This window comes from Macrotis lagotis, chromosome 1 (assembly GCF_037893015.1).
Source record: "Macrotis lagotis isolate mMagLag1 chromosome 1, bilby.v1.9.chrom.fasta, whole genome shotgun sequence".
NCBI classification, from domain to species: domain Eukaryota; kingdom Metazoa; phylum Chordata; class Mammalia; order Peramelemorphia; family Peramelidae; genus Macrotis; species Macrotis lagotis.
In genome coordinates this window covers 367,169,700-367,185,070 of record NC_133658.1, presented here as the reverse complement: position 1 = coordinate 367,185,070, position 15,371 = coordinate 367,169,700, and the positions used below count along the sequence as shown (strand labels likewise).

The window sequence follows — 15,371 nt, the reverse complement described above, 5'->3', positions numbered from 1 at the left end:
CCTTACATCTTCTATTTTTTGCTAAAAAAAAAAGTAAACAACTTTTTCTAGAAATACTACATATCTAGGGACCTTCTCCAAGGTTGATTATGCCTTCTCTCACACCTCAGGGTAGGAGGAGAAATTGCCATTGCTCCCCTAATACCACATTCAGATCTTCCTCTGTTGCCCTATCTCCTTGGCCTCCTCTTCTTTAAAATTCACACCCTTCTGGTCACATGTCATCATCTGTGGAACTACAAATCATTCTCCTTGCTCCTCACTAAGTCAAATGCATGTTTCACAGTCTCCTCTTCCTCTCTCTGCCTCCTTGTTGACTGGAATTTCTCAGTTTTCTCAGCTCTCATCACTTCTGTCTTCTATCTACCTCATCTTCTCTTAAGAATTCTCCTGCCCTCAAACCTCTTTCCTCTTCCCTGACTAAACTCAATCATCTTTGCTCTAGGAATAGAAATTCCAAGTTACATCTTTCAGACTGTTTTAGCCTCAAAGATTTCATTCTACAGGAAAGATGGCTTTTTGTAACAGAATTAACATAATGCCAGAGTTAAAAAGGAATCTTACCTAGAAAGGGATGTGAAATATTGAATGAATGAATGAAAAAGATTTATTAGGTGCTTACTATGTTCAAAGCACTGTGCTAAATATTGGGAATAAAAAAATTAAGACAACCCTTGCTCTCAAAAAAATTTGTATTATAATGGGGGAAGCAATATATATATATATATATATACATATATATATATATATATATATATATATATATATATATATATATATCTGCTACAAGTCAGGTAGAAAAGACTCATAATCCTTAGGATACAGATAGTAATCCCTCTTCTTTAATACTATTTGACTTATACACCCATATTCTTTTGTGGCATTGAACCATTTGACAATGTCGAGTACTTTAATGGAGAAAAGTTTCTTTTCTGCTCTTTAATAGGTATTGCAACTGAAGAGGTGAAGGTGATGGCATCTCTCCATTAGTGGTAAGAAGTCAGTAAATGGAGATGATGATATATTATCTGTCACATTATCTGTCACACTGTGCTAGAATCTAAATTTCTCTCCTTGATCTGTCCTTGAGAGATAGGCAAATACCAATACACTGATATAGTCAATCAACTCTTTCATTCTTTTTAAAAAAATTTTTATTTATTTTACTCTTAATTTATGAAATAAAACAAGCATTTCCATAACAAAGTTATAATGTAAAAAAATCAGTGATTGCATATGAAACTTCAAATCTCTATGTATAATTTGCAATTCCTTTAAATGTATAATTATCTAATGTTTCCTTTTTTCCTTCCCCCACCTTAGAAATGACCACCATTAGACACAGATACACAACACACACACACACACACACACACACACACACACACACACACAGACACATGTAAAATCATTCTCTAACTACTTCTACATATTAAGTCTGTCTTTGGATGCTTAATTAACAATAGCTATTCCACAAAATTAAGCCTCTGGGGTTTGGGGGGGATTTGGATTTTGAGTTTTTTTAAATAATTTTAGTTCTGTCCAGGGAATTTTCTTGGTAGAGATACCAGAGTGGTTTGACATTTCCTTCTGCAGTAGATCTTTTGTTAGAACTCTTCACTATGACCTGTTTGTCTAGGTAAACCCTGCATAGGTTAGCTCATATTTTCACTGAGTTACATAAGCTTTTTATTCCTATACAGGAAGTCAGAACTGAAAAGGGCTATTGAATATAGATGTGTCAGAGCTGGGAGGAACCTTTTTAATCTCACAAATTGTTGTGGGACTCCCATATGATAGTGGTAGCATTCAGATTGCAAATTTTATTGCTGTTCAATTTTTTTAAAATGACCAAAATGTGTTTGTTGAGCAGATGGATTTTCTTACTTCTGACTACATATCCCCCCACAGTCCTCAAGTGCTCTAGAACTCATTAATTAGAGATTTCTGTTTTAGTCTATCTCATTTTACAGAAGGGGAATCTATGGGACAGAAGGGGATATAGCATGTCCAAGAACACAGAGGAGTGACTTGGACTTTGTTACCTGTGTAACCTTGAGCAATCTCTTAATCACTCTGGGCTTCTGTTTCCACAGCTATAAAATAATAGTATTAGACTAAATGTTCTTTAAGGTCTGTAGCCATTTTAGATCTATGACTCTTATTATCCTATAAACCCAGATCTTTTAATTCAAATCTGATATTCTTGACTGAGTATAACAATAGTACGTGTGGAAAGTCTATCTGATAAAGGCAGAATCCCAGGGTTCATTTCTGGTTGTTGACCTTAAGCATGTCATAAGTTTGGTGTGTGAATTCTTTTGTGTTAATTATTTCTCCTCTATATGCAGTGGAAATGAAACTCTTCACAGCACACCATCTGGGAAGCACTTTGAGGTCTTTGACAAGGAGATGGGATGAATATAAAGTATTAAGAACCTTTTGTGCTAACTTTGTAATGTGGGGAGTAACATAAATCTCTGACAACATAGTTCCAGACAAAATAAGTTACGAAGTGCTGAGACAAAAAAAAACAAAGCCCAAAGACTCTTATAGAAAGAAACTATAAATTGTGTAATCTCAATAGGCAGCTTAAATAAAAATTCTCTTACTCACATGACCCACAGCAGAATGTTTGGGATGCAAAACTAAATAATTATTCACTCCCTCTACCCCTCCCTCCTTGCTCTAAGCTTCTGTGAGTCGATGTCCCAGGGAGATCTTTATTATGCTGTCTTTGGAAAAAAATTAAAGCCCTAGTCCTCCAAATCTCTCAGGATTTCTTTATTTATCCAGGCTCACTGAAATAGAAGAGTTATACTGCTATTATTCATGATAGCCAGATGGTTGACCAGGTATGATGAATTCTTTTGACCATTGCAATTGCTGATATTTTGTACTGAGGTATGGAAAGATTATCATCTTTATTGATAGATGATAACTGATAGTTGATGTTTGTGGTAGGTTGTTCAGTTTTTTTTTCAGTCCTTTCTGACTCTTCATAACTCCATTTGGGGTTTTTTTTAGGTTTTTTGCAAGGCAATAGGGTTAAGTAGCTTGCCCAAGACCACATAGCTAGATAATTATTAAGTGTCTGAGGCTGGATTTGAACTCAGGTACTCCTGACTCCAGGGCCAGTGCTCTATTCAATGCGCCACTTAGCCACCTCCATTTGGGGATTTCTTGGCAAAAAATTCCATAGTGGTTTACTATTTCCTTCTTCAGCTCATTTAGCAGATTAGGAAACTAAGACAATCAGAGTTCAATTAATCACCCAGGGTCACACAGCTAATGTCTGAGATCTAATTTGAACTCGAGAAGATTAGTATTCCTTACTCCAAGCCTGGCACTCTATTCACTGTTCTATCCAGCAACCTTTATATGTGGATAAAGTAGCCACATCAATTAATTTTTTTAATATTGAAGTAATAATTATCATCAATTAATTATTATAATGTATTATTAAATATTATAATAATTAAATAATTATTATCAATTATTATAATTTTTACCCAAATGTTTTACTGTAGTTTTATAAAATGGAGGTGAGCCTGGACTTTCATTAAACCCATGTTAGAAGAACACATATTGTGGCAAGTTCTACCAAGATGGAAAGGTTTTGAGATGACTTTACAGTGGATTATGAGCTTATCCCCAAACCAATGTTGCTCAGAGCAGAAAGTCTAACCACTGGAAAGTTGGACACTAGGCGAAAGATTTTTCTGGTCATAGACACTCATGAAACTATCTCTAGGAAACTAATGCTCTCCACATTGCAAGCCATGGAGAGAGCCTTCCTACTGATAAAATAATGAAATTTTGAAGTACTGGAGGTTAAATTCACAACAACCCATTCTTATGGTGTTCTTGCTATTTCTTCTCACAGCATCTTAACATCCATGATCTCATTTGGGCTGCGGTAAGAATTCTTAATTGGTACCTTCAGATCAGATCACTTACAGGTTACAAAAGACAGTTAACTCTTGGCCAAATCACAAATGCCTTCAAGATCTTGTCTTTTCTGATATGTACAAGGGAACCTAACTTTATGTAAGCCTGAGACATGAAAATCTGGAATTGCAGCAGGAATGAATTAAGGAGTAATTTCTTGCATTAAGAAAAGCTTAAAAGAAAGTTTTCCTTTAAAGACTAAGCCCTTTCGACAAATTATAATTTGCTAAAATTACAAAAATTTAATTTGTACAGAGGACTAAAAGTTTGGATTCACTGATTCACTCAGTTACCTTTGGAATGGAATAAGCATTTATTAAGCACTTATTATATATGTCAGGCACTTTGCAAGTGTTGGTCTTAATTCCCACAACCACTTTGAGAGGTAGATGCTTTTCTTATTCCCAGTTTACAATTGAGGAAATGAAGGAATGCAGATTGTGTTTTCCCTGGGGTCACATAGCTAGTTTCTGAGGCAGGATATGAACTCATGTTTTCCTGACTTTAGGATCAGTACTCTACTCACTTTGCTACCTAACTGCCTCTTGCCTATGGCAAGGCACTTCCTCTTTCTGGGCTTCAGTTTCTTAGTTTTTATTTAATGTCACTCCTAACTATAATCTGGTAGCTTCCTTATTTTAAGTAATTACATTTGCTAACTTGGAGCTAAATTCTGTTGTTTCTATGCTGCTGAAGTATTAAGTATGGCATCCTGAGGCAAAGTCTCATTTTCCTTATCCTAGTTTTGACTCTGAGAAGGAATGAAAATGAGATAAATGTGGCATGATTGGAAGAACACTGAATTTGGAGTTAGAGGACTTAGTTCAAGCTCCAGTTCTACCTTTGACCTTGGTTCTGACCTTGGGTAAGTCATTTCCTCTCTCTGAGTCTCAGTTTCCTCATCAGTAAAATGTGTAGGTTAGTTTAGAAGGTCTCTGAAAAAATTTATATTAATTTTTTCTGATAAAGGCCTTTTGTCTCATATATATATATATATATATATATATGTATATATACATATATATAAATAGACAAATTTATAATAATACAAATCATTTCCTAATTGCTAAAATGGTCAAAGGATATGAACAGGATATTTTCAGACAACTAAATCAAAGCTATCTGCACTCATAGGAAAAAATGTTCTAAATCATTATTGATTAGACATACAAATTAAATAATTGTGATACAACAACCTCTGATAAAATAACCTCATAATTATCAAATTGGCTAAGATGACAAAAAATGATCAATGTTGGAGAGGATGTGGGAAAATAGGGACTCTAAAGCACTATTATTGGAGTTCTGAATTGATCCAACCATTCTAGAGAGCAATTTGAAACTATGTCCAAAGGGCAACCAAACTATGTATACTTTTGACCTAGACATACCACTACCAGGTCTGTATCCCAAAGAGTTGTTTTTTTAAAAGGGAAAAAGACCCATATGTGCAAAAATATTTATAGCAACTCTTTTTGTGGTATCAAAGAAATGGAAATTGTCATGATGTCCATCAATTGTGAAATAGCTAAACAAGTTGTGGTATATGATTGTGATGGAATATTATTGTGCTATAAGAAATAACAAATAGGATGCTTTCAGAAAAACAAGGAAAAACTTAGATGACCTGATACAAAGCAGAGTGAGCAGAAGCAATAGAACAACATACATGATAGCAATAATATTGTATAATGACCAACTATGAATGACAACTATTCTCAGCAATGCAATAATCAGGGTCATTTACGAAGGACTTGTGATGAAAAATGCTATTCACCTCCAAAAAAAAAGAACCAATGGGTCTGAATGCAGATCAAAGAATATTTTTTTGAATTTTATTTTTCTTAGTTTGGGTTCTGATTTTTATTGGGGGGGGTTGTCTATGTGTGCATTTTTTCTCCAGAGTATGATTAATATGGAAATGTGTTTTGCAGACAATGCATGTATATATTATATAAAATGATTGCATTTTCAAAAAATGAATAGTAATGAAAGACAAGGAGGGAAAGACTTTGGAACTCAAAATTTTGTAAAATGTTTGAAATTAGTTACATGTAATTAGAAAAAAATAAAATATTTTGAAAAAATATTTGGAATAGACAGGATTTATGAAGAGGGAACAAAGAGTAAAGACTCCACCTTAGAAGTGGGAAGATTATCATTTATGTGGATGTGAAAGGGAAGAAAAATGCTTATGAAAAAACCCTGAACTGTGTTGCATCTCCTCCTCCCATTAGAAACTTGACCTTGAGAAGTTATTGAGCTTACTGCAGTTTATGCTTGCCTGATGTTACCAGATTTTTTTCTCATTTAACTGTTTTGATACACTATGAATATAAAGTTTAAGTGATTTATTAATATCAGCTGTATTTAAGAAAAAGAAGTCAGCATTGGGGGGATGGGAGACATATAAAATGAGCTAATTTAGAATAAAGAAATAATAGGAAGGGCATGCTGGGGTACTGTGGTCTCCAGAATCTTGTCATATGACTATTATAGCTATAAAATTGAGTTAAATATCTATACTCATATGAAAATAGCAGTTCTGTGCTTTAGGTCAGAACTCATAACGACAAAAAGTCAAATGGAATAAGAAACAAAGTGTACAAAAGAGAGTGATAAAACATGACAGCAGAGAGATCATGATCAGGGTCAGAGAGATAACTGGGACAGAGGATAGGATGGTTACTGGAGACAGGATTTATCTCTGTCCTCCCTGTTCTTACCAAAATTCCTAGTCCACAATAAACTAGGTGTGGGAAGGACCATTCACAGGTTCCTTCCAGCCCCATGTCAACAGATGGACAAGTACTGCATTCCAAACATATTACCTGGGATGTGAGAAGTCCTGGATCTTGAATTTATGAATCTCTATTTGAATATTTACCCTATGCTTTTAAGTCTCTAATACCAAAGAAATCAAAGGGAAAGGATCTATATATACACAAAATATTTATAATAGCTCTTTTTGTGGTGTCAAAGGTTTGGAAATTGAAAGGATGTCCATCAATTGGGGAATGTATGAATAAGTTGTAAATAATTATGATGGAATATTATTGTGCCATAATAAATAACAAAGGTGGTTGGTTTGATAAAAGACATGGTAAGACCTTATGAATTGATGCTAAAGTACAGTGAGCAGAAGCAAAGATCATTGCTAAGTGTAATAGCAATTTGTAATAATTAACTGTGAAAGATTGTCCTATCCTGATCAATATAAGACAGTTACAAAGGACTTAGGATGCAAAATGCTATTCACCTCCAGAAAGAAAATTTTCTCACTTTATTTTTCTTGCTTTTTTGATGACATGACTAAAATAGAAATATGGTTTCATTATTTCATAATTAATATTATGGCATAACTCAAAATTTTTTAAAGAATGTAAAAAATAAATAATATTTTAAAAATATATTCACATATATGAATATATATGTATATATATTATATATATGTATATATATGTCTACCTGACTATGAAAGCTGCATAAATATCGATGGAGTACTAAGCTGGGAGTCTAGAAAACTAAGGCTTAGTTCTGGCTCAGCCACAAAGTGACTGAGTGTGCTTGCATAAGCTGGGCAAACATTTTGGGAGATAGCTTCCTATTCAGTAAAATGAAGAAATAATTTCTTCAGTTCCCTACAAAAAGGTAAAGGCTGGCAATACTGGATTTTGAGTGGAAGATGAATTATGAAGACTGCTATAATTGTCTACACTTTTATGTCTACTCAAAAGTGGAGTGGAGTGGATGTGGAAATAAATGAATCACATTTCCTAGAATGCTTGTTTTTGGAGTGGATGGAAAGTATGTATTGTCTGGAAAACTGCCTGGGTCTGGGAATGGCTGTGGGCTCATAGCCATGTAGTAGATGTTTTAATGTGTATTGTTTATTGCTCTTATTGATTCTGTTCCAAGAACCAACTGTCTACAATTAGGCATGTTTTGTCTGTTCCCTCAGGGAAGCAAATGTGTTATGTCAAAATCATGTGACTAAAATAAAGCAAGTTCAGGATGGAAGCAGGGTTTTGTAATGGGATAGGTGTTCCAAGATGATTCTGATTGAGCAAATCCACAGTAATCCATACTGCCCAGAGAGTGTGTCAGTGTAGTGACCCAAAAAAAAGATAGAGCTAGAGGATAGACCTACTGTCTGAGAGAACCACATAGTCTGGCATTCCCTCAGAATGTGTACTTTGTTAGGTAGAGAGTCATAACCACCATGATGAGCACAAGGCTAGACTAGTTCTAGATCCTATATATGAAATAGGATCAGCAGTACCCTATGGTAGTTCAACATAAAAGAGTCATTATTATCCATATCCTAGCACTACTGTCTATTTTACTCAATAATCACTTACCTTGGATAGTTAGTCAAATTTATTTAATGATCCATTTTATTCTGACACAACAGACCTTTCCCAATAAAACTGCCAATAAACTTTCTTACCAAATACATCCCTGAAATTTTGTCATTTTTTTTCCCCATAGGTGAGAGAGAAGATTGCTATCATGTGATTTTTGACAGAGGTATTTTAGGGGGTTTTTTTTGTTTTTTTCAAGGCAATTGGGGTTAAGTGGCTTGCCCAAGGCCACACACCTGGGTAATCATTTAGCGTCTGAGACCAAATTTGAACCCAGGTACTCCTGACTCCATGCTGGTGCTTTATCCACTGCGCCACCTAGTCACCCCTTGACAGAGGTATTAAAATAAGACTGGCATCTGGGTGTGCTGAAGAGCTACTGCTAACTGAATTGAATTCATTAGATTTGAATTGAAAGGTAGCTTTTAAACTTTTGATGCCTAATTTTTACTTGAGTTCATCAGTTCATTTTTCATTAAGAAGAGAGATCTAGTTGCCTACAAGTACTGAACCCATGGGGAAAGGGAAGTTTCTTCAGTCGCAGAAGGAAAAGGCTTAGGGAAAGAAGGGAGCATAAGAACTATACAGAAAATAATCATTTTCTCATAAATTTGTGCTTTAAGATTTGTGAAGTACTTTACTTTCCTTGGTTCATTTGATGCAATAAGCCCAGGAGATAGGCATTACAGATATTATTATCCATATTTTATACATGCAGAAACTAAGATTTGGATAAATGGCCTGAATAACTCTAAGTGATGGAACCAGTATTTTAGCCTATGTTTCATTATTCCAAACTCTTCTCTTTCCCTACCACACATGATTTTGTTTCCAGGACTCAGAATGGAAAACTGGAAAAAATATTACTTGTTTACATTTTTACAATATGAAGTCAAAAAAGCTTAATAAGGTCCCTTTGCCCTATTATATTCAATATTATTTATTCCTTTACAAAGGGTTCTTTGGATCATGTTAAAAAAACATTTCAATTGGTGACAAATGGTCAAAGGATATGCAAAGGCAATTTACAGATGAGGAGATCAAAGCAATCCATAGTCATATGAAAAATTGCTCTAAATCTTACTAGAGAAATGCAAATTAAGCATCTCTGAGGTACCACCTCACACCTCTCAAACTGGACAATATGACAAGAAAGGATAACAATCATTGTTGGAAGGGTTTTGGGAAATCTGGGACACTAATACAATGTTGGTGGAGCTATGAACTCATCCAGCCTTTCTGGAAAGCAGTCTGGAACTATGCCCAAAGGACAAAAAAAATGTGCATACCCTTTGATCCAGCAGTACTACTAGGCCTATACCCTGAAGAGATGATGAAAAAGGGTAAAAACATCACTTGTACAAAATATTCATAGCAGCCCTATTTGTGGTGGCAAAGAATTGCAAATCAAGTAAATGTCCTTCAATTGGGAAATGGCTTAACAAACTGTAGTATATGTATGTCATGGAACATTATTGTTCTATTGGAAACCAGGAGGGATGGGAATTCAGGGAAGTCTGGAGGGATTTGCATGAACTGATGCTGAGAGAGATGAGCAGAACCAGAAAAACATTGAACACCCTAACAGCAACATGGGGGTGATGATCAACCTTGATGGACTGGCTCATTTCATCAGTGCAACAATCAGGGACAATTTGGGGCTCTCTGCAATGGAGAATACCATTTTTATCCAGGGAAAGAACTGTGGAGTTTGATCAAAGACCAAGGACTATTACTTTTAATTTAGAAAAAAACATATCTTATTGTCTGATCTTGCTATCTCTTTTACTTTATTTTTTCCTTAAGGAAGTGATTTCTCTCTCATCACATTCAATTTGGATCAATGTATACCAGGGAATCAATGTAAAAGACTGGCAAATTGCCTTCTGTGGGGGGTGGGTGAGGGAAGTAAGATTAGGGGAAAAAATTGTAAAACTCAAAATAAATAAAATCTTTAAAAAAAACCCATTTCAATTGGCCTGTCATGACACATTTAATCACCATCCTTTAATGTTCTTTGGCAGAAACACACCAGGTCTTGGGGTTCCTGAAAGGAATCTTTTGAGTTGCTACTTCCTTCTAAAAACAAAACTAGTAAATAGGTGAGGAAAAGTATTATGGTCAGGAGGAAGGATACTGTCTCAGAGTATTAGGAGCATGAGATCATGCCAAGGCAACAGGAACTGATCCCTAAAGAAAGAGACAAGGGAAGGCTCAATTTTTCCCCTGGGAAAAGAAGAGATATATCCAGAAATATTATAAAATCATTAGTCATCAAAAATTATTTTTAAAAATGGGTAAAGCTTTGACAAAAAAGAGAATTGGGAAAAGAAGAATATATGTTTTATAAATAGAGGTGGGAAAGAGAAAATGCCAAGGTATGCACCAAGAATTCTGGAAGGCCCTTTCCTCTACATCTCCCCACAAAATGTGAATTCTTCTTATTTTGGATCTTTATATTTCCCTGACTTGGCCTTTGTTTTGTCAGTGACTCAAATCAGTAATGAGGACAATTGCTTTGCAATTCAGGAATAAGGTTTTATATACCTGAACTGGTCTTTGGCCTTGGGTCCATAAAAGGAAAGAGAAAGAAGATAGGTTGGAAGAGAATAAGGAAATAGGAAATCTACTAAATAGTTTATGGATTGGAAAAGAGGGAGTGGACAGAGAAGGAGACAGAAGAGGAGATAGAGGTGCCCTGTTCATTTTGGCCTAGAAAGAAACCCATAGCCTGAACCATCTGTATGTAGGATTGGCACAGCAAGGAACCATGTGCATCAAGGAACAGCTCAGATGCCGAACAGACATCCCAAACTGAACATGTCCAAAAGAGAATTCATCATTTACCCTCAAACCCTCTTCTTTTCCAAACTTCCCCATTACTTGGTAAGGGCACCACTTCCCTCCCAGTCACTCAGATCTGAAACTTCTATGTCATTCTTGACTTCTTGCTCTCTCTCCCCTCATAGATTCAAAATGTTGCAAAATCGTTTTCCTGTTTTTCCCCCTCATAAAACCATCGCCCTAATGGAGCATCTTATCACCTCTCACCCAGGCCTTTGAAACAGACTTCAAACAGGTCTCCTTATTTTGAATGTCTCCCTCTCTAACATAAACCCCATTTAACTGTCAAGGTGATTTTCCTAAAGAAATATCTATCAGAAAAAGACACGATAGAAAATACCATCCATATCCAGAGAAGGAACTATGGATTTTAAATGCAGACCAAAGTTTAATATCTTCAATTTTTATTTTTTCTTTAAGTTTTTCTTTAAATTTTTTCCCAATCTGATTTGACTCTTTCTTATATGTATAGTCTATAATTAGATTGCTTTCTGTTAGGTGAAGGGGGAAGGGAAAGGAGGGAGGAAGAAAAATATAAAATTCAAAACTTTGCAAAAATGATTAGTTAAAACTACCACTGCATGTAGATGGAAAAATAAATAAAATATAAAAAAAATCTGTCCCCTTCCTATTAAAATAAATATGGTGGCTTCCAACTGTCATCAAGTTCAAGTCTAAACCTCCCTATTTGGCACTTAAAGTTTTTTAGAACTTGGCTCTTCCCAACTTTCCACTCTTCTTATATATTACTTTTCTCCACAGATCCTAAAATCTAGCCACACTGATTCCTCCAATTCAACCCTGCCTTTGTCATCTGGGTCTTTGGACTGGCTATCACCCATGCCTAGAATGCTCTGCTCACTTCTAGCTTTTAATTTCCTTGATTTCATTCAAGATTCAATTCAAAACTTATCTTCTTCAGAAGGCCTTCCCATAACTCTTCAGCCTTCCTAATCTTCCATTTATTTTGTATATAGATGGTTATTAACATTTTTTCTACATTTGAATGTAACTTCTTTGAGGTTAGAAACTGTTTTTTTCTTTTTTTCTCCTTTTTTTCTTTCCTTGTACTTAGCACAGTGCCTAACAGAGAACAAGTTAACTGATAATAGATGGTTGACTGATTTACTGACCCTAGTCTCCATTCTCTGTTGAGTGAAATAAAATCCACTCTATGTTCAATGTATTTTTAGCCTAAGTACTTGCAAAACTGAGAACCTTTTAGAGAAAGGTTTTTTTAATTTTGTTTTTTTTGTTTTCCCTGTATGTATGTGTGTGTGTGTGTGTGTGTGAGAGAGAGAGAGAGATAGAGAGAGAGAGAGAGAGAGAGAGAGAGAGAGAGAGAGAGAGAGAGAGAAAGGGAGGGAGGGAGAATCAAAGGAACTTTAGATATTTATATTCTTCAGGAGGTAGGAATAAGCCAGAGTAGTTTCATGCAGCTCTCCCTTAATTGTACGCAAATCAACATGCCAAAGGCTAGGATCCAATTGGGACATGTATTTGAGCAGCAGTAAGAAGGACAGATTATATGGGATGTTGGCTTCATATATGGAGATAATGGGAGCTATTTGATCAAATTTTGCATACTTGTCACACCTCTACCTGGCTAAATGAGCTCGTCCAAGAACATAGAGAATGCTCAGACTATTAATAGTATTTAATTTTAAAATGTGAACCTAACAATGAACTACATATGTATTGTTTGAGCATCAGCCTAGATAAGAACAGAGATGATGATCACCAGGGTAACCATAGGGTGATGATTTTTTCAGTTACAGCAACTCACTAAAAATATTTAAATGTAGGTGTACTAAGGAGTGTATTGGGGGCTGCAATCTGAAGCATTGGAAAGAGTGCCCACACCGATAAAATTTTGGCTCTTTGTGGAATTGGAATATAATAAACTCAATAATATTATACTAAATAACATTCACAAAAAATATGATAAAATAGAAAATGTCTCACCTTCTAATGTAAAAATACCCCTGCCTGAAGAGAAAGGAATAGGAAAGATGACCTACTTTGTTAGAAGTTCTTAACCTGGGTTTTGTGACTGTTCTTTTTTTAATAATTTGACAACTAGATATCAATATTATTAGTTTCCTTGGAAATAATATAGATTTTATTTTATGCATTTAAGAATATTATTCTGAGAAGGGCTCCAAAGTCTTCACCAGATTTCTAGAAAGGTCTAGAAATAAAAAAAAGTTTAAGAACCCTGACTGTGTTTTTGTGATTTGGCAGCATTTGGGGGTTAGATAATTCTGAGATTGAGGCATATTGTGAAAAGAGAATGAAAGTAGAGCAAGGAATCACTGCAACCCATTACTGCTACATATGGACTACCCCTTCCATGTCCTTCCTCCAATCCTATCAAAATGCAAGTAAACATTAATATGCCTGAGACCTCTAAACAACCTTAGAATTCCTTAAAGCATAATGATTTTAGGGGAATTTGGGGAACAATAGATGTTATGGTGTATGGGATCTTCCTGGGAGCTACCAAAATTTCAGTGCTCTCTGCCTCAGTTTACCTAGAAAGGGTAATTCCTCAGATTCTTGAGTTCTATTTTCCCATTGATTTAATTTTAGATCTGTAGTTAATTGTGGCTTTGTCTTACCTCTCCTAGTAGACTGTGAACTCTGAGAGGGCTGTCTTATTCAAATCCAACTTCCAAATGGCCTAAAATATAGTAGATGTTATGATTAATATTTATTAAATAAATGAATTATTGATTAAATGAATGAGTGAATGATATTGTTCTTTATATATAACACTCCATCATTCTGTGTTTTCATCTATGGAGTTCCCTATGCCTGAATGCACTTTTTCCTCATTTCGACCTCTTATAATTTTTTCTTTTTCATCAAGACTTGATTCAAATACCACATTCCACATGAAGTCTTATATGATTCCACACAACTCCTAGGTACCTCCCTCTCAAATTTCCTTGTATTTATTTTGTACATTCTCTCTATATGCTTCCATATATACACATTGTCTTCTCAGATAGCCTATATATTTCATAAGAACTGGGATTGTTTCTATTTTATCCTTGTATCCCCAGCATGTAGCACTTAAATCTGGCACATTGTGGGCATGTCATAAAAGCTTGTTGATTGACAATGATAATCCTCAAATGAAGAAATTAAGGCTCAGAGCGATTACGTGATTAGGGTTAGAGTTGATTAGGTTAGAATTGGCAAATATCCCAGCCAGAACTCAAACCCATGTCTCCTGACTCCAAAAAAGTGTCCTTTTCGCTATACTTTTACTATACCAATCCAATAAACATTTATTAAGCTCCTAATGAATGTCAGCCTCTATTATCTGCTAAATATTGGAGATGCAATTAATAAAAAAGATAGTCATTGATTTCAGAGGCTTATAATCTAACGAGGGGAGACAAGAAACAAAAGGAGGCAGGAAAGTGGGGGCAACCCTAAAGAATACCCAATACAGGGGCATCTTGTTTTATGGAATTGAAACAAGGAGGGGCAGTAGATGCAACACAGAATAAGCTAAGAGTCTAGTTTCTGCCCTCTATAAAAGAAGACTTTAGGAAGAGTTTGGTACTCTGACCTCCAGCTCTCTAATCAGAAGGTAGAGGAATCTGAAGAAGATAGTGTCAAACAAGACTTGAGTTAGCAGCCTGATGATAACATTAGAAGTCATTAGTTTACCTGGGGGATACCTTATTCAGTGGCATTGTAAACTGGCCAAGCAACACTGGAGTGAGCCCTTCCACTACTACACAAAGCTGTCATAAATTCAATTTAATTTTTAAAAATTAGCTAACACATAGGATGCCTGAATGCTTTGAAGAGTTATCTCTTTTATTCTTCATAACAACCCTAGGAAATTAGTATTACAGGTTTTATTAGTTTCATTTTTTACAAGTGAGGAAATAGAACCAGTGAGATTAAGTTGATTTGTCCTATGATAATTCAGGTGGTATATAAAGACAGATTTAAACCCTGGTCTCTCTTAATTCTAAATCTAGTATTCTTTCCCCTATTATCACCAAAGTCTTAATATACAAGTTTTCAGTAAGCATCTACTGTGTATTGAATACTATGCCAGACTTTTGAGTTTGAGTTTTATTTAGCAAGCACTCAGTACTCTTCATTAATGTCTCTACAATGTGCAGAATACAGTATTTGGCTTTGAGATATAAATTCAGCTCATTTAAACATTTACACAGTAAGTTC

General features: G+C 35.1%; 1 protein-coding gene and 1 long non-coding RNA gene across 9 annotated transcripts in view; one reads left to right on the top strand and one right to left on the bottom strand.

The window, feature by feature from the left end:
• Positions 1–15,371, bottom strand: part of LOC141505998 (uncharacterized) — a 285,180-nt gene that overhangs the window by 118,737 nt on the left and 151,072 nt on the right. For 7 of the 8 annotated variants that reach the window (XR_012473743.1, XR_012473742.1, XR_012473741.1 and 4 more), the window contains one exon: positions 13,781–13,842. The exons of the other annotated variant lie outside the window; for it this stretch is intronic. This is a non-coding gene — a long non-coding RNA (uncharacterized LOC141505998). The remainder of the gene's footprint in view (positions 1–13,780; positions 13,843–15,371) is intronic. 8 annotated transcript variants of the gene reach the window in all.
• JAKMIP2 (janus kinase and microtubule interacting protein 2) overlaps positions 1–15,371 on the top strand; it is a 207,270-nt gene that overhangs the window by 107,427 nt on the left and 84,472 nt on the right.